The 20,091-nt window shown below is 42.8% G+C and overlaps 1 pseudogene; it reads left to right on the plus strand.

The window, feature by feature from the left end:
* The first annotated feature begins 13,252 nt into the window (after positions 1–13,252).
* Positions 13,253–13,943, plus strand: Prelid1-ps4 (PRELI domain containing 1, pseudogene 4; annotated as a pseudogene).
* Positions 13,944–20,091: the final 6,148 nt, after the last annotated feature.

The raw sequence follows: 20,091 nt of genomic DNA on the forward strand, positions 1-20,091 counted from the left end.
CATCTCCCTTTGTTTCCTCCTAGCTCAGCAGAGGTTAACTCTAAGTTTAGGGTTGGTTGTATAGAGCTGAGACCCAAGTAATTCTTGCTACTTGTTTCTAAGTCTCTATTAACTCTAGTGACCCCTCTTGCGTCTTTTATAAGTTCCTTTGCAAAAGACCATTCTCCTTCTGAACGTGGCTTCCTTCTCTTAATACCTTTGCCTCCACGTCAGCTGTGCAGCAACCTTGGGGGTTGAATACTTTGGAGAAAAGGGATGTGATTAGCTTTGGATCCAAATAATATGTACGAAGACAACTGGAGAAATGTGTGTGCATGCTGCTGTGGCAACCTCACGCTGCTGTGGGCTGGTAAATGACTGGCTGTCCAGGACTCACTGATGTCTTCTGGAGAGAGTCCTAGGCTGAATCCCATTGCAGTACATGTCCATGAGTGGCTGCTTCTCAAAGCACAGCCACTGGGCTAAGCTGCATAGACAATTTGTTTCCAGGTAGCTTCATTGAAGAAACCTCCCAAGGCCTTCTGTAGAACAAAGGTCACAAAACTGATTTCTGTCCAGTAACACAGAATCTGCGATGCTCTTTTCTTGCCAGTAAAGCTTCATCAAGCTACTAGTCCCTTTGGTTTCTTTCATTGTATCTTAACACAACTTGTCCTCATATCTTTAATCTCAGTATATAAGTAGATCCCACCTTTTCAGTGGGATCTTCTCCCCCCTCCCCCCAAGATTATTTTATTTTATCTTTCATTGTTCTCTTCTCTGTAAGCAATGGCTACTGCACGTTGCCAAGGTCGACTCCAGTGCTGTAAATAAATGAGATGCTCTTCCTAATCTAAAGCTTTGCTTTCTAGAGTTTCTGGTACTCACAGTTAACCGTAGTCTAAAAATGATAGGTAGAAATCTTTAGAAATAAATAATCCATAAATTTTTAAGTGGAATTGTCAATCTGGGTGGCACAATACAGTCAAGCCTAGGAAAAGACTGCCTCAAACTGGGATCATCCCTCTACCCAGTGTATCCACTTTGTATACATTGCCTGACAGGTTCTTCTTCCTAGCCATCTGGTTGTCATAGAAACTGTGCTGCTTAGGCAGTGTTTCTGCTTAAGCAGCCATTATTTAACTAATGGCCTGAAGTATAGGTACAATAATTGTTAGCATCAGAGGCTCTCTACAGCCAACCTCTGAATCCAGCCATGATGTCATCCCTGGGCAATAAGTGCCCTCCTGAGTTTGTTGCCATAGCAACCATCACATATCCCTTGCACGTGCGTTACCTGCTTTTCCTGCATCACCTGTGCACATCCCAATCTGCGTTACCTACATCACAGCCCGGTTAAAAGACACAGACCCTGACCTATAGCTCTCTTTTCTCTTCCTCGATTCTTCCCCCTCTTTCAATAAAGATGTCCTAAAGTGAGAACTGTACTGACTTGGCACAATCTATCCAGGAATATGCTGCTTTTCAACTAACAGTAATGTTGGCAATTCAGATAAGGATAATGGTCATGTTGAAGGGAAGCCATGACACAACTCCTGTGTATTAAACGGTGAATGCAGTAAGACACACACACACACACACACACACACACACACACACACAGAGAGAGAGAGAGAGAGAGAGAGAGAGGCAGAGAAAGAGACAGAGACAGACAGAGAGACAGAGACAGACAGAGAGACAGAGACAGACAGAGAGACAGAGACAGAAACAGAGAGACAGACAGAGACAGAAACAGAGAGACAGAGACAGAGGAACAGAGAGAGACAGAGAGCCCAAAAGCACATTACTTCCATTGCAGTATATTGTTAGGGTTGTATCTTATTCTCAGCTATTGTTCATCTCTTATTGTACCTAAATATAGATTAAATATTCTTCCATGTATGCACATGAAATACATAGTATGGGCAGAACTTGGTACTAACTAGGATTTCAGGCATCCACAGGAGTAGCTGAGCTGTGTCCCCTGAAGAAAAGAGAAAGGGCTACAGCATTAAAAAAGAAAGCCATCCACTTCCTTTATTCTCTAAGACACACAGGGACAATTCACAAGTTGCATCATGGGCATCTCTGCCCTTCATCACAAGAGTCTGTCACTAGTGACCTTGGCTACAGAAGAAAGGGTTCTCGGACCCAAGGAATGATCAAAGCATGTTTTGGCAGTTGTTGGAGAAGCTACTGAAGAGTTGAAAGGTCAGGTCTGTTGCTGGTCAGCTGAGCATCCCTGAGCAAATAGCTCTCAAACACTTGTCTGTGTTAAAACCGTTCTTTCCCTCAACTGCCCACTTACACACACTATAAATGTAGCAACTTGTTTTGTTCTTAGAGAAGGCATCATAACTTGTCATCATTTACTTTAATCTTCCTCTGATTTAACAAAAGTAGCATAACTATATTTAAAAACTAACTTTGATTTCTTTATTCTGTTGAGTGGATACATTTTCTTCTTTTTATCATGTGTGCATGTAGTGTATGTGTACACATTTGTGTGTATATGCATTTGTACATGGAGGCCTGATGTCAGTGTGGGGTGTCCTCCTCAGTGACTTTCCAATGTAATTTTCAAGACAGGGTCTCTCATTGAGTTCACCAACTCGTCAGTCTGGCTGGCCATTGGACTTCAGAGATCTGTCTTGCCTCTGCCTCCCTTCCCTGCCCTTCAGAGCTTTGGTTTCATATGTATACATCTGTGCCTAGCTTTTACTGGGTGCTAGAGAATTGAACTCAGGTTCTTATGCTTATGGGAGAGCACTTTACTGACTGGATCAGGTTTGGAGACATCTCTTTTTCTTTTTCTTCTATAATTTAAAAAATTATTTGTGATTTTCATAGCATGTACCACAATTCCATTCATTTTCCAGTTCTTCCAAATCTGCCAAACACCTTTTTAACCTACCCCCAACAGAAAAATAAGACAAAATTAAATAAAAAGAACCATCTATTGGAAGCTATGGTGCATCATATAGTATACCTTTTGGTCCGAACAGCTTTACTTGTAATGTTCCTTTCATTGAATCATTTGGTTCAAGGCCTCTGGCATCTGTTACACCATCAATAATGGATGCTCACCAGGATTCCGCTCAGATATCCTGCTGTTGCCCGAGTCATGGAGATTCTGAATTTTTGGTTCTGCCAGCTTTCCCTCACTGCCCCAGCAAGGGGTGAGGCCAGCTCTTTTCCTCCCTTGCCACCAGGACCAGCTCTCCCTAGCTGCTCAGATGAGGGGCAAGGCCAGCTCAGCTCAGCCTCAGATGGCAGCCCAGACCATGGAGGGATGTCCTCATGACCTTTGGTGGTAATGTGGGCTACAGACAGTGACACAGATCCCTGCTTTGGTAGGGCCAAAGACACAGACATGGCAGCACAGGCCCAGATATCACTATGGCCTCTGGTGGCAGTGCAGGCCTCTCACTGATATCAAGCTGTTCTTCACAGCCATTGTGTCTCCAGCTGTGCCTCTTGTCACAGTATACAACAGCTCAGCCTTTCTTTCTTTCCCTTCTTTCTGCTGTATACTTGCTCATTACAGTGGTACTTCAGGACTGGCCTGTGACCTCTGACTGTATTATGCCCAGGTCTGCTTGTATCTATTTCCTAATGTATCTTAAAAGTATCATACACTTTTGTGTAAAGAACTCAGCTAAAACAAAACTAAGGATGATTGCTCTGCTTTTTTTACCCAAGGGACAATTGTTAACATCATCTGGACTAAATGCATTTCAGCAAAACAGCAGCAGCAACAACAGCAGCAGCAACAACAAGAGCAACAACAACAACACCAAGATAAACAGCAGCAGCACAGCAACAACAAGAGAAACAACAGCAATAGCAACAGTAACAGCAACAACAGCAACAACTACAATGAAACAACAGCAACAACAGCAACAGTAGCAACAGCACAGCAATCCCAATAGCAACAGCAACAAAAGAAACAACAGTAACACCAGTAACAACAGAAACAACACCCCCCAAACCAAAAATGGCCCAGTCTTTAATTGCATATGCTTAATCTAGAAATCCCTTTTGCATTTGCTAAAGTATGCATTTTAGGATATTTAAAATATATTCATCTAGTCTGCATGACGTTAATTTGCTTTAGCATTTCCTGGTGAAATGTTCATGAAGTCATCTCTATGCACTTACAGTAAAAAGGATGGTTTCACCTTTTGCTATATTATAGCAAATAAGAGATCTTGATACTCTGCCTGATAATTTTCAGGTAAGCATCAGTAAGTGAGAATTAGGAGATTTCCTTTTCTTTCTTTCTTTTTTTTTTTTGAGATACACATTTACTTTTTAGCCCGAATATTAAACTCTAGGTACAGTGTTGTTCATTTAATACTTAAAAAAATTAAATATGGTAATTTTATTGGCCAAGTAATTGTATGAAAAGAAATATTTAGTTGTTAGCTGGAGGTTTCATATGCTACCAGCTTCTCTAGCCATAAGACCTTCATCTGGGTTCACATACTTCTTTGTATCCAGAGAAAAGTGATACAAATATAAATGTATATGTATATGTATACATATGTACACACAAACACACACATGTAAAAATGAATTTATACTTTTGTTCATACTTTTGGCCAAAGCTGGAGAAAAGGAATTTCCCAGTCTGCCCTGCTGTGTCCCCCATGTGTCACAACTTACCACAGAAAGAAACTAAAGCCAGGAAACATGCACATGCCATTTGGCTGTGGTCTTGAATACACAAAGAGGCTTTCCCATGATTCCACTCAGCCCAATATTTCCTACAGGCTTCCTGTTGTGGTTTGAATGAGAATAGTCCCTGTCTTAGTCAGGGTTTCTATTCCTGCACAAACATCACAACCAAGAAGCAAGTTGGGGAGGAAAGGATTTATTCAGCTTACACTTCCACATTGCTGTTCATCACCAAAGGAAGTCAGGACTGGAACTCAAGCAGGTCAGGAAGCAGGAGCTGAAGCAGAGGCCATGGAGGAATATTACTTACTGGCTTGCTTCTCCTGGTTTGTTATAAGAAAGCAAGCTGAACGAACCAGGACTACCAGCCCAGGGATGGCACCACCCACAATGGGCTGGGCCCTCCCCACTTGATCACTAGTTGAGAAAATGCCTTACAGCTGGGTCTCCTGGAGGCATTTCCTCAACTGAGGCTCCTTTCTCTGTGATAACTACAGCTTGTGTCAAGTTGACACACAAAACCAGGCAGTACAGCCCTCAAAGGCTTATGTATATGACTGCTTGGTTCAGAGTTAGTGGAATTACTTAAAAAGGACTATGTGTGGACTCACTGAAGTGAATGTGGCTTTGTTAGAGTAAGTGTGTTTGGGGTGGGCTTTGAGATTTCAAAAACCTATGCTAGGCCCAGTCTCTCTCTCTGTCTCTCTGTCTCTCTGTCTCTCTCTCCCTCTTTTTCTCTCTCCCTCTCTCCCTCTCCCTCTGCCTGCTGCCTGCTGCCTGCTGCCTGCTGCCTGCTGCCTGCTGCCTGCTGCCTGCTGCCTGCTGCCTGCTGCCTGCTGCCTGCTGCCTGCTGCCTGCTGCCTGCTGCCTGCTGCCTAAAGATTATGTTGTAAAGCTCTCAGCTACTACTCTAACACTATGTCTGTCTGTTTCCTGCCATAATGATTATGGATTACCTTTTAAACACTGTAAGTAAGCCTTCATTTAAGTAATTTATTTTATAAGATTCACTTTGACCTTGGTGTCCCTCCATAACAATAAAACAGTGACTAAGCCAGAAGTTGGTTTTAAGACTGAGGTATTGCTGTGAGAGCCTTGACCAAGCTCTTGCTTAGAGGAATGTGGAAGTTGTGAGACTTTGGTCTACAAAAGCTGTTGAAACCTTTAACAGGGTGTAAGGGCCATCCTAGTAGGAGCTTGGAAGACAGTGGGACCAAGGAGGATTTGAAGTATACGGAACTGCTCAAGAGGTTTCAGAGGGCAAGCATAATAGCATGTGGCCTAGAGACGGTTCTTGTGATGTTTTGGGAAGGAATGTGCCTATCTTCTACTGAGTTCCAAAAGAGAAAACAAAGTCTGCTAAAGACTAAATTGAAGAGATTTGGAATAACATCATTGGCAGAGGAGATTTCAAGAAAACCGAGTATTGAGCGTGTCACATGGTTTTTCACCGTTCCTTTGTGCCAGCCTCAGCTTGATAGGGCTTATAACAGAATCCCAACTGTTTTATCCCAATGCATTTATTAGTTCTGCAGTCAATGAAGTCACTATCTTTAGTACATGTCATCCTGTGTGCCAAGAAGATAGGGCGCATACATTTTATTTATTCACCCACTCAGGGGAGCAAGGAGAGGGAGCTAGGCCAAGGTGGGTAAGACAGTGGAAGCTCCAGGAGTCTTTAACCTCATCCTGTATTTAACTGAGTCTTACTGTTGTAGGGACCTCGGCTTCCTTAAAATGATATGGTCATAGTTCTAGCTGCCATGTGTCATAAGGAGATACAAGAAGACTCTGTTTTACTCTAAAGACATTTGAGGTGGAATATAATACAGCGCTGGGGAAGATGGTGGCAGCAGAAAGAGCAGAAGCAAGATTATCCCTGAGCAGTGATCTGTAGCTATGTCTCTGGGGCTAGGAAAAGTCCTGATGTGTGGTTCCCGCTAGTTTCCTCCTGTGAACATTTCTACTATTGGCAGATTCATTACATTAAAGATAGTCCCCAGAATGAGACTTCACAATTAAACATGGTCCTGTGAACTGACTGAGAGCCTACTCTTGCATGCCTAGATGAGGAAAGGTGGTAGGAGCCCCTCACAAGCTTAGAGGGTGGGGCAGGCTGGGCTCCTCTGATGTCCCCAGTTAGCTTTTAGTGCTGTCTAAAGCTAGGGCTGTTATCATGACTTGCTGGTCCTTAATTTCTGCCACAGTATCATACCCAGTGAACAGTGGCTGAGACGAAAGCCCAGATTTTAAGTTCAGTTGAGGCTGCTTGGCGGTTGGTCCTTGAGGATGTGGCTCAACCCCTCAGCTTCATTCCCACAGTTGCGTGGTTGGAAATTAAAGTTATCCTTCTCCTGTATCATGTCTCTGAAATGTTATGAAAAACAATCTGGGTTTCTTTAACTTAGATGTTTGTTTTATAGTTTTCCCAGATTTTCATGTTTTGCTTTTCCTCAAAATTTCCAAGATTTTTTTTTCTCTTACGAAGACACTGGGGGCTGGAGAGATGGTTCAGCAGTTAAGTTCACTGACTGCTCTTCTCTAGAGGTCCTGAGTTGAATTCCCAGCAACCACATGGTGACTCACAACCATCTGTAACAGGGTCCAATGCTCTCTTTTGGTTTGTCTGAAGACAGTGACAGTGTACTCACATATATAAAGTAAATAAATCTTTAAAAAGAAAACACTGGCTAGTATAATAGAAGTTTCTTTTTACTTGTTTTTTTATTGGATATTTTATGTATTTATATTTCAAATGTTATCCCCTTTCCCTGGTCTCCCATTGCCCCTTTCCCTGCTTCTATGAAGATGCTCCCACCTCCTCCCACCACTCCCACCTCACTGCCCTGGCATTCTCCTACACTGGGGGAAGAAGCCTTCACAGGGCCAAGGGCTTTTCCTCCTATTGATGTAAACACATGCAGGTTTTGGAGAGCAAACACTTTGTGAAATACCTAAGAGTTTTTATAAACCGTAAGCTTTATTTTAGTCTTGAATTCTCATTCTACTCCATCAAAATAAACAGAAAGGATGGAAAGAAGGAAGAAGTGGTTCTTAGGAGTGAGGGTTAGAGGAAGTATGGAGGAGAGGAAGTAAAGAGAAGAGGAGGTAAGGAAGGGAGTAGGGGGAGAAGGGGACAGAAAGGACCATCTCTTCTAGATTCTGTTTTGTTAAGTTTGGATGCTTTCCTCTCTGAACACCCAAGGTTCTGTATGTGTTTTAACCTCTGCATGTGGAAGACTAATCATAATTTCCAGGAGCAACATAATTTGCTTTGAGTACTGTTTGCAAACACAATCTGAAAGAAAGCATGGAACCACAAAAAAAAAAAAAAAAAAAGACTTAGCAATGAATCCTGTCTCTCAGGATCATGGCCCCTTTGCAGCTGAGGTTGGTAGAAGCATCTGGTCTCCTGCTCTGTGTAGCCCATTGAGGTCATTGAGGTTGACCTTAGAGTCCAGTGTCTATCCAAAGGCCTGTGTAGATGAGGGAATGGTTGCTTGCATGGGGTGTAGGCATTGAAAACTCAAAAGCTGGCCACCATTCTTGGCAGTGAGCTCAGAATCAGCCACAAGGCAAAGTAAGAATGTAGGAGAAAAATGCAGGCATGACCCGGTGGCTAGCCTATGTGGCACATGGCACTCCGTTGTTTCTGATCATCCTCTGAAGTTAGAGCACTGAGCTCTGGAGTAGTATGAGCAGCTGGTAGCTGGCCTGCTGACCACTCTGCCCTCTTTATGTCTTCTTTTGTGTACATAGAGGCCCTGGTGGTATGAACACACACTGTCCAGTCCAAGGTAACGTGCTAATCAGTCACAGTTGATGGGTTGTAGCTATACAAGCGTTGTCCACACTCAATAACACAGACTCTGTTCCCTGACATCGTCCCTAGAATGGTCATCCCCACACCCCTTACCGATCTACGGTCATTGAAGACTTGGGGTGGGGTGGGCTGCTCAATATCAACGACAGAAGGGCAAGAACCCAAGAGAAGACCTGAAAGTCTTCTGAGTTATGAACCTGCCAATAAAAAAGGCTTCTAAATTAGATACCAGTAAATTCAGGAATGAGTAGACTGTTTTGTATGCTCATGTAGAAGTCAGAGTTTGACGTTGGAGGTCTTTCCCAATTGCTCTCCATCTATCTTACTTCTTGAGGCAGGACCCTGAGTAAACTTTGAACTTAGAGCTCACTGATGGTCTAGAATGTCGGCTGGCAAGCTCCTGAAGTCATCCTCCCATCTCTACCTCACAAGGTTAACCCCCTATGTTTTAAAAGGACCCTAGGGATTGAACTCTGCTCCTCATGCTTGCATGCCAAGTGCTCTATTTTCTGAGCCTCCACAGGCCAACAGAAAACTCTTTTCTTTGTCAAGTGGAATGGTGGCTACTATCCAGAAATCCAACTTGATTATACTAAGTTGGTGGCAGTGGAATTCTTCCTTGATAAAATGATGATCTCCTTTAACATCTTGCTGGAGATTGCTACTGAGATCTCTGACTTGACATTTTTTAATAACATTATTTTTCCTCTCCTTTGGAATAGGCAGTGCTTCCACTTCTAGACCGTCAAAATCTCTGCTACTTCCTGAACTTATGCCAAAATTACAAACATGAGCAGAGTTTGCATTTGCAGACCATCCAGCGCTCTGAACGCTCTCCCTGCAGTGCTGCCTGGGATTCCGGACCTGGGGTCCCTGCCAACACGTTCATTCAAGCCCCTTGGGCAGGCCGGGAGGCTGTCCCTCCCCTCTGAGGATTTCTTTGCATGCTGAACCACAGGACAGCGATGCTTGTTTGCTGTCAGCCTCCCTTGAAGCTGGTAAATGAAGCCATGTGCTGTCATTGAATGCAGCCTTCCGCGAGGTGCAGAACTAAGAGAGATATGCAAATGAAGCTAGTCAACACTGAGCTCTAATTGATCTAGATGAAGTGCCTTTGGATCTTAAATTATCCGAAAACTCCCGGGGCCTCCTTCGGCCCCTTTGAAGCCCAGCGTAAAGTTCATTAGCTCCGAAGTGGTGCTTGGCAAGATCCTGAGATAATTGGGACTTTGATATGGGATTGGCTGCTCGAGTTTCAGCCAAAGAAGTGATGGAAGGCTTTGAAGTCCTACCAATTAAAAAAAATACATTAAAATTCAACTGGCCCATAGTTGTAGATCTTTGTGGGATATATAGTCTAATACTCACATACACACATACAACCCACAACGATAAGATCAGCAGGTAGTTGCCATGTCCAGAACCTCAAACACTTGTCATTTCTTCACGTGAAAAACATCCTAAAACCCTCTCTGGCTTCCAATTTAAAATACATAATTAATTGTTTCAACTGTAATTATCCCCTCCCGTTACAGGCATTAGCTGTTACTCCTCCTAGTCTTGCACCCACTGACCGTGTTTTTCCACATCTCTCCCCATCTCTTAGTAGCTGTTATCCTGCGCTTTTGTCAACCCTGTTAGCTTCCTGATAGGGATCCGGTGGGACCTGCCTTTCTGTGCCAGATTTATTTTTCTTAATGCGACATCCTATAAGCCGGTCTCTGTCACTACAAGATGAAAAGCTTCATTCTTTTCCACGAGCTGTCGCATTCTATCACAGAGCAGATACTCTACAAGTCCCTCCAGCCCTCTATTGACGGAAAGCTGCTCTGATGTAAAACGGTGGTTAAGAATGCCTCAGTGGACATGGAGTGCAGATACCGCTTCACCGTGCTATTTCTTTGGAGTAAATCCTCATGGTAAGCCTCCTGGATCATAGGTAGTTCTATTTATAGTTCTTTGGCTTGAGGGACCCTGATGCCATCGTCCACATAGCTGTGTGGACTACTTTGCTGCCACCTGTGTACGAAGGTTCCCTTTCTCTTCATGTCCTCACCGGAACATGGGGTGGGGTTGTCTTGGCAGCAGCCCCAGATGGTACCCCAATGTAGCTTTAAGTATTATTTCCTCCATAAGTGTTGGTGTCAAACAATTTCCAGATATACCCTGGCCGTTTGTATAACCTCTTTTGAGAAATGGTCATTGATATCAGTAATCCATTTTAAACCCATACTTTCTTTTACTCTTTTTGTTTTAGCTGTTATAATTGTTGAGATTTTATACTGATCTTGGATATTAGTCCTTTTCAGATGAATAATTCCAAATATTTATTATTTTCTTGTAGCTTGCCTTTTTATGCTTTTGAGTATTTCCTTTGCTGGGAAGAAACCTTTTACTTTGCTAATAATCTCCTTTGTCTATTTTTGCTTTGATTGCCTGGGCTTTTGGGGAATTATGAAAAATATTCCTTTGCTCTGACCCAATCTCCTGAAGTGTTTCTCCCATTTTATTCTAGCAGTTTCTGGGCTTTAGATCTTCTATTTAAACCTTTGATCTATTGCTTGTTGATTGTTTCATGACGAGAAACAGCAATTTGGTTTCTTCTTTGTGGAACAAAAATATCTGAAACACCGGATGTCCAAAACTGCAGGTAAAGAATTTGGATCCTGTTGGTTCCTAGTCAAAGTCTATACAGTTCATATTGGAAACACTCAGGGGTGGGACCTATGGAAAAATTAGTTCACTGTAGTTAATAGGGGTTGTCAAGACTTAATTATCAGAGTTCCATGTTGTATGTGATAAATATTTACTAGTTTTACAAACAGTAGCAAGATCTCTGTGAATGTTTTAGTCTTTTCATTATGACAAAGAAACAGATAAGTCCGATTTAACGTTCATTGTCTTAGTCAGGGTTTTCATTGCTATGACTAAACAACATAACCAAAAGCTTTGGGAGGAAAGGGTTTAGTACAGCCTACAGCTCTCAGATCATATCTGTTACTGAGGGTGTGAGGGCAGAAACTCAAGGCAGGAATGTGGAGACAAGAATTGAAGTAGAGCCCGTGGAGGAGTTGCACTTACTGGCTTGCTCCTCCTGGCTTGTTCAGTCTGCTTTCTTAGGGCCCAGGACCACAGGCCAGGGGTGGAACCACCCACAATAGTTGGACCTTCCCGCATCAATAATTAAGACAATGTCCTCTTGGCTTGCCTGTAGGACAATATTATGAATATTTTCCTGACTAAGATTCTTTCTGGCTAGATGATTATACCTTGTATCAAGTGGATACAAAAAAGATATCTTTTTGAGATGTTCTATAGTATAAAAACCATCATCATTTGAAGAGACAGTAAAGGAATATGCAATAAAAAGTATAGAGAAAACCATATCAGAGGAGTCAACAGTTACTTTATAAAACTGTCTTGAACTTTGTACTTGCTGTATGTTTTTATTTCATGTGTGTGTGCTTTCCTGCAAGCTGTCCTTGAGCCCCCACCTTCATTCCCATAGTCTATTCTTTCTGTGCTTCATGCCAGAGATGAAAGTCAGGTCTTCAGGTTTGGTAGCAAGAGACCCACTGAGTTATCTCACCAACCCTAATATATATATATTTTTTCTTTCTATATTTTTGTAATGTTGTAAGTTTTATTTTTTGACTTTGTTTGCTTGTAATTTGTGCTGACTTTTTTCTTGTTCAGAACAAATGTCTACTTTGTTACCTGATTTTGTGTATATAATTTTAGTTTTCTTAAGAAAGCAAAAACTTATCTTAAAAAAAAAACACATCTTTCCAAGTGATGCTCTCTTCATCTGTCTTGCAGACTAACACAGTATTTACTGTGAGATAGTGAAGTGTGTCTGTGTACTTTAGACTTATGGTTTTCCTTGGGGAATTTGTTCCGCTTCTCGGAGCTGGTGATTATAACATAGAAAGAATGGGCTGCCTCACAGTTTTGTTTTCAGGATTCAATGAGGTCAAAAGACATGTGGAAGGATGCTTTCAATGATCAGCTGTCAGCTGTCAGCCTGCCACGCACACTCTGACAATGACATGCCCTCTATTCTATTCTGCTTTCTCACTAGTAAAGTGTCCTTGGGCCTGGTTATCTTTGCCAGTAACATCGGTAAAGGCATGAGACTTGCAGAATTCCTGTAGACCTCCACCCGGTGAATGCTCTTTTATCACAGAATTGTAAAGGTTTCATTAAGAATGTTAAATATCAATGACCAGAAGAACTACAGGTCACTGTGAAGACCATTCCTGGTGTACATTTCCTTTCACTAAAATGTGTTTGTTATTTTTGCATTTACATTTGTATGAATCATTTATTTCATAGCCATGAGTGATGAGGACCTTACTTTTTCATTGACGGCATTTTGTATTTTAGCTGTGAATAAGAAGTACAGCGTGTGGCTATGTCTTAATTACGTTGCCCTGTCGCGTGTACTTTGAGTGTGCATCAGGTCAAACAGGCAATCAAAGCACCAGCGAATGTGAAGAAATTGTAAGGATCATATAATTTTGATAATATGAATTATGAAAGTATGTTTATGTCATTTTTTTAGTCTATGGTTTTTCTTATCCTTTCATATCTTGTAGTTTAAATAGTATTAAATAATCTTTGGGAAGAAAAGATTCATAGCCCCTCATGGCGGCAGTAATGACCTGGGCCGGGCACATGGCTTAGCTGTGAGCCTAGTGAGCCACATCTCTCCAGGCCCTGTCCTCGGATACAGTATGGGTGCTGGGGTGCTGAAGCTGTCTGGCCCGCATGGCAGTGAAGCATTTCTTGGGCCAAAGAGTTCTCCCAAGTTCCTGAAACCAATCACTCACAGCCTTCTGGCAATGGTACCTGAATCCCTATATCAAACATGTCTTAAGGGAAGACGTAGTGCACTTGAGGCGACCCTTGACCAGAAACCTCTGTCCCAGAGACTCCTGACCAAGACCAACATGACCAAGACCAACATGACCAATGTTGCCATGCTGGGCACAGTGACTATCAACACTGCTCAGTGGATCACATCCTGGAAGACTCCATTGAGGACCCACAGACTCAGACCATGACCAGTTTCATCTGGAACACCAACCACACCCCACTGGTGGTTGTGAAGAAACAATGCACTTACTGTGTGAACTCTAATGACAGCTATTGGACTGAAGTCCCTTGGCAAACTGGGTCTCTTGTAAGCTTATTTGATGTCACCAGAGGTGCCGACGAATTTGGTTTTGGTTGCTTCAGAAGCAATGTGACCAAGACAATGAAGGTCTTTGAATACATCTTGGCCAAACTACATGAGGAGGCCCCTTCCAAAACCCTGTTGAGACATCAACAGAGGCCAAAGAGACAGCAAAGGAGACTGTGCTGGCAGCTACAGAGAAGGGCAAGGACCTGACCCATGAGGCCACCACCACATAACAGCCACAGAAGATCACGGAGCCAACAACCAGCGTGGCTCAGCCTTCTCTCCCTACTCCACATTGCATTGTACTTGATTATTAAAAATCAACCTCAAACCCTCTCTGTTGTCTGTGTGGCGGGTTAGGGAGGATGTTCTGTTCACTATCTGCAGTATACCAGGCTCGATGTCCACTGAGCCTGCCTGCCTATTCTCCCACTGAGCAGAGGTGCAGTGACTTTCCCAAGGTCACAAGCAGTGCAAAGGTAAAGTGGTAACACACCATGACCTGCACACTCAATTAGGACAGGGTTCCTTGTCCTATTCTCTCATGTGTCCCAAGTGCCATGACTAATATTTAGTGTATAATGGGAACTCAGTAACATTTGATTCTATTGACCCCCCCCCAAAAAAAAGATTCTTCCAAAATCATGATCTTTTTCTTTCTTACCCAGTAGGAGAAATTTTTTTCCTCTTAGATTTGAAAACATCTCTTCCTGTACACAGCTGCGTCTCACATACAGTTAATCACGGAAATTGCCAGAGTCTATATTTTGGGGGTGCCGAGCATAGCGTGAAAGAACAGACAAAAACCACAGAAGTAGAGAGTTAGGAAGAAAGTGATAACACATGCTAGTACTAAGAAGTTGCCGCTTCCGTCTCCAGTTCTGATGAATGTGTTGGCTGTTAGGACTATTGGGGACATCCTCACAAAAGCTCCAGTGGTACACTTTAAAGAAAAAACATAGATCACTCAGGTCAGGAGTCCATGGGACCCAGCACAGGTCACCAATATCTAGAAATTCTTGCCTAGCCTCAGAAGCTTCTGGATCTTGCCCCGTGAGTCATGTATGTGATGTTCTGTGGGTCTGCACTGCTCTGCCCTAAGCCGGGAAGCAACACTCACCCTCTTGGAAGTCAAGGCTCTCTTACTCCTTTCCCGATGAGTTCATGAGTGTTTATGACCAGCAAACCAGCTTGCTTTCTGGGAAGTCTGGGCAGATGGCAGCTGGACAACATCCTTTAGAGGTATGTGGTTCTCCACCTCGTCAAAAAATTCAATCCAGGCATCTGTGACAGGTTCAAGGATGGTCCTGCTTTGCTCTCTGAAGGAAATGTACTGAATGGGGCTTCTAGGATGCTTCTGTAAGAGGCTATGATAAACTGATATTCTCTGAAAACAAAGGTCTGTGTCTAAATCATTTGTTATCTAGGGTACCCTCATTCTGCCAAGCTTTCATGAGAAGTCTGTTTTGGGGTATTTCTTGGTTGACTGGTAATATCCTTTTGGTTACAATCATACAGATTAAAAAATTCAATCCAGGCATCTATGACATGTACTGGCTTTTAAGTTTCAAGCAACCCCCTTTGAATGATCTTGAGCTCCTGAGTTGTATACTGGGCCCAACAATGTAGGGGACCACCTCAGGGTCCTGCATCTTAATTCTTGACCACTAGGTATAGATAAAGTCATTATCAGTTTTGAAGAAGGAAAATATACACTCTCAGTGAAACCAACTTTCCAGGGTGGCTTGTTGAAGTCTTCACAGGTTGGGACAAAGTGTTAGATTCTTCGGGATGAAGCCAGTGTAGGAAGAGACAGTGATGATGGGCCAGGCTGTTAGAAGGCACATGCTTTGCTTTCAACCCCTTTCTCAATAAAGTAAATATGGGGGCCATTTCTCATACACTTAAGTTTAGAAAAAGGAAAGAGAAGATCGTGTGTGTGTGTGTGTGTGTGTGTGCATGTGTACAGATATGTGTATCTTGAGTCTACTGTGTAACTTGGTTTCATATGCATCTTCATGCAAGATTTTCAGTTTTTTGTTTTACTTATTTACTTATTATTTATAATTTTAAATTCTTATTTCATATATTACATCCAGATCACAGTTTCTCCTTCTTCCCTCCTTTCAGCTTCTCCTCACCCCATGTCTCCCCTCCCCCTAGATATACTACTCCCCTCCTCTCCTCAGGGAAGAGCAGGTCCCTCGGGGACATCAACCAAACGCAGCATAACAATGTTTAAGCTACAATAAGACCAGGCACAAATCATCACATCAAGACTGAACAACCAGCTAGGAGGAAAAAGGTCCCACAAGTAGGTCAAAGGGTCAAGTCAGGGACAATCTCCACTTCCACTGTTAGGATTTCAGTTTTTTTTTCCCATGTGACTTTTAAATTCAATGACTCCTTGCCGGGTTTATGCTAAATGTTTCAATCCCAATAGATGCATATCAGACTATCCTTAATTCATTAAGATTGAGCAATAAGGGTTTTATTATATTTACAGATTACCTCAGGGCCCTTTCCTCAACTCCACGGTGCCCATGCTCAGATGAAAGAGTAGACCAGAAAACAGTGATGAGTTTCGTGGCTGAGCTTTGGAATCACTCGGAGCCTCCTCCAGTCACATGCATGGGCGCTGGGCTGGGATAACTTAAGTTTGACTTCAGGTGGAATCAGTGACCAGGGAGTTTACTTGGTGTCTCATTGCTAAGGCTTTCTCCTGATATTTCAGCTCATGACATTTTAGAGAGCGCTGCAAATGGATGGGGGAGGGAGGGGCGAGCCATTCGTGATAGTTGTAGAAGAAGCAATGTCCTTCATCATCTTCTATTAACTAAAGCAGCCGAGGGCTCACTGAGTCTCAATTGAAAAGTGTATAAAAATGTTCCTGGCATACAAGTGAGGGTTAAGAATGCACACACTCAGATATTGTTCCTAGGCAGCTTACCTCAAGAGAAATCTTGATAAAAAGGAGTGAGGTGGGAGATCACTGGGCATGTGAGAGGCCGATTTTGATAACTGAAAAGACTTTGATGCTAAATGCCTACAGAGCTGATATACTGCTTTTCTGCTTGAGCCTTGTGATCCCGTAGATCGATTTTTTTTCTCTGAGGGACAAATGAAAGTTGTCAACTCCATGGTTGGGCATGAAGATCCAATAAGATAATGTGAAGAATTGCATATTTCTTCTCTGACGTACCCAAGTCATCAAGGCACGTCAGGGCAAGACAGAAACCAACGTTCAGTAACCACATAATGCTCAGTCCTGATTTAGTTTAATGAGTCATGGTTTTTATCTAGAGGGGATGCTATGACAATCCGAAGCCAATTTGTAGAGCCTGTCTTTGTGAAAAGATTGGGACTAATAGAAATATGCTTCATTGGGATAGGTTGATCTTATCAGTGACCACAAATTAGATTTCCCTATAGCACAAAAGACAACAATATTTATGGCAATTACCTATAGAGCTCCATATGGGGCAAGTATTATGCTAAGTACTTTATATGGATTTATTACTAACAGCTGATTCTTTTGATAGGGAAACTGAGGCACATGGAGACTATGTTCTTGTTGAAGTTTCGGAACTTGCAAGGGAGAGGCAGATGCTATTTGAATCCATCTTGTGTGCATTATAGAGCCTAATGATCCAAAGCAAGCCTTGTCTATTTGATAGCTCTTTCAGGAGTTTGCTTACCATGACATCAAATTAAATTTTGATCCAATCTAATTAATTTAATTCAATAAGTGTGTATCAGATAGCTCTTCACTCTAAGTGGACTAATATTTAGTGAAGGGTTAATAGAAAGCAGACACTGGCATAAAACATGGACAAGATGAAAGCGTCACCTTCAAGGAGAGCCCAGTTCACTAGAAGAGAAAAAACATGGGTGATTGGCAAACTGAGTGATACATTCATCCTAGATTCAAACACTGTGTGGAAGCCATGAAGGTTAGAAAACAATAACGGAGAATGGGGATAAACGATAAAGCTATGGAGATGGTTCAGTATGTAGAGCTCTTGCTCTGCTAGCAAGAGGACCAGAGTTCAAAACCCCAGTCTCCCTATAAAAAGCCAGTCAAGACTGCTTGTGCCTGTAACCTTCACATTGAGGCACTGAGATCCCAAGAACTCACTGGTCAGTCAGCTTGGCCCAAACAGCAAGCTTCCAGTCCAGGGAAGGAGCCTCCCTCACAGCTACAAGACTGAGGGGCAACTAAGTAAGAAATTCCATGCTCTATCCTGACCTCTACAGGGTTGTACATGCATGCACTCATATGCATGCACTACACATCTATAGTACATGGCAACACACAGTAATATACGCCGAGAGAGAGAGAGAGAGAGAGAGAGAGAGAGAGAGAGGCTGAATACATGATATGCCCTCAAATATTTGCAGTTTGTTTGAAGATTTTAATTCTCCCAGAATGCTCTCAGCAGACGATGTAAATACAACCCTAGGCACTGATGAGTACTGACGATGTCTTTAGGCTTGACAAGGACGTTACTTTATGAAACATTCCAATGAGTGTTTGTGTGTGTGTAGCCAAAATGGTATTAAAAATAACAACAAAAACTTCCACCACCACTCGTGCTTTTTACAATAGAGTCTGCAACAGCTTTTCACTATGCCCATCACGCAGAATGACTGTCTTCAAATTCCAGTGCTGAGCCAAGCATGGTGCTATGAATTTGTAACCCCAGCACTCTGGTGCCCAAGGCAGGAGGGTCCTTAGGAATTCAGGGCAAGCCTGAGCTACATGGTGAGTTGGAAGCCAGCCCAGACTCATAACGACACTTTAAAAACCAATAGCAACACTGTAAAACACAGCCTACTAAGTAAGCAACAAAATACCTCCCCCAACCCCTAAACTTTCAAGTATTAACCTCAGAAGAAGATACTTAGCTCTAAGAATTGCATCTAGGGCACTTAGTTATTCCTGTAAGTTATGTTTTGATCCACTGGCCATCCATTGCTCTTTCCCACATGGCTTTGTCTTTGGAAACTGACTCTGGTAGAGAGGAAATTAAAAAGGGCAGACATATATAGAGGCAAGCTAGGGAGAGGTAGTTGTACTGGCTGTTTTTTTTTTTGTCAACTTGACACAAGCTGGAGTTAACACAGAGCAAGGAGCCTCCCTTGAGGAAATGCCTCCATGAGACCCAGCTGTAAGGCATTTTCTCAATTAGTGACCAAGGGGAGGGCCCATTGTGGGTGGTGCCATCCCTGGGCTGGTGGTCCTGGGTTCTATAAGAAAGCAAGCTGAGCAAGCCAGGGGAGCAAGCCAGTAAGTAACATCCCTCCATGGCCTCTGCATCATCTCCTGCTTCCTGACCTGCTTGAGTTCCTGTCCTGATTTCCTCTGGTGATGAACAGCAGTGTGGAAGTGTAAGCTGAATAAACCCTTTCCTCCCCAACTTGCTTCTTGGTCATGACGTTTGTGCAGGAATAGAAACCCTGACTAAGACAGGGCTTTATGTGTTCTGATAAAGACAAACCAACTATGGCATACCTGGAACCTCAGTGTGCTTCCTGATAGCTGGTCTAGGGACGAGGTTTCTGAAGGTGATCTGTGATGAATATCCCCAAGGAGAGAACCACAGTTGCTATTTTTGCATATGCCAGTCAATCATTTGTAAACACTCAGACTCAGAACACAGAGAAGCTTTGCCATCCTGGGTTTGCCCTGGGGGAAAGGCTTTACCTATTTCCTATGGGTCTGAGGCTTTGGTCCTTGGCATGGTTATGTCCATGTCAAACAACACACATTCTCTCAGCCCCCCACCTGCTTGTTACACAGTCACTCAGGGCTTCCTCTGCTCCTCACAATCCCTATTTCCTTCAGTCCAACACTCACCCCTCCATATATATGTGCCGGGAAGGTTGATGTCAGCTGTCAGTGATGTATTGAAGCTATGACTTATGTATGATTCGAGAGTGATGGTTGTTAATTCCCTGAAATTGAACATTTTAAACACCCATTTAAAGATTAAAGTAAACAAGCTAATAAGAACTTCATTAAGACCAAGCTCATCGGGGTTGGGGATTTAGCTCAGTGGTAGAGCGCTTACCTAGGAAGCGCAAGGCCCTGGGTTCGGTTCCCAGCTCCGAAAAAAAAAAAGAACCAAAAAAAAAAAAAAAAAAAAGACCAAGCTCATCAATGCTCAACCTGAAATAGTTCTGAAGTAGTTCGCTACATTCTAGCATTGTCTAGGGTCAGACCGTCATTCATGTTTTACTGTATCCGAATTATGGAAATACTGCCCTGCGATGAGTTATGTTTTGTTTGTTGTCAGTTCAGTATTCAGTGTGGCCTTGTTGATAGCTCAAAGTCAATCAAAGCGGGGATATTTACATGTTGCCAGCTAGCAAGCATGCCTTGTCACATACCACGGAAGGAAAAGGTCCGGGTGAACATTCT

The sequence above is a fragment of the Rattus norvegicus genome, chromosome 14 (assembly GCF_021556685.1).
Source record: "Rattus norvegicus strain SHRSP/BbbUtx chromosome 14, alternate assembly SHRSP_T2T, whole genome shotgun sequence".
In the NCBI taxonomy this organism is placed as follows: Eukaryota; Metazoa; Chordata; class Mammalia; order Rodentia; family Muridae; genus Rattus; species Rattus norvegicus.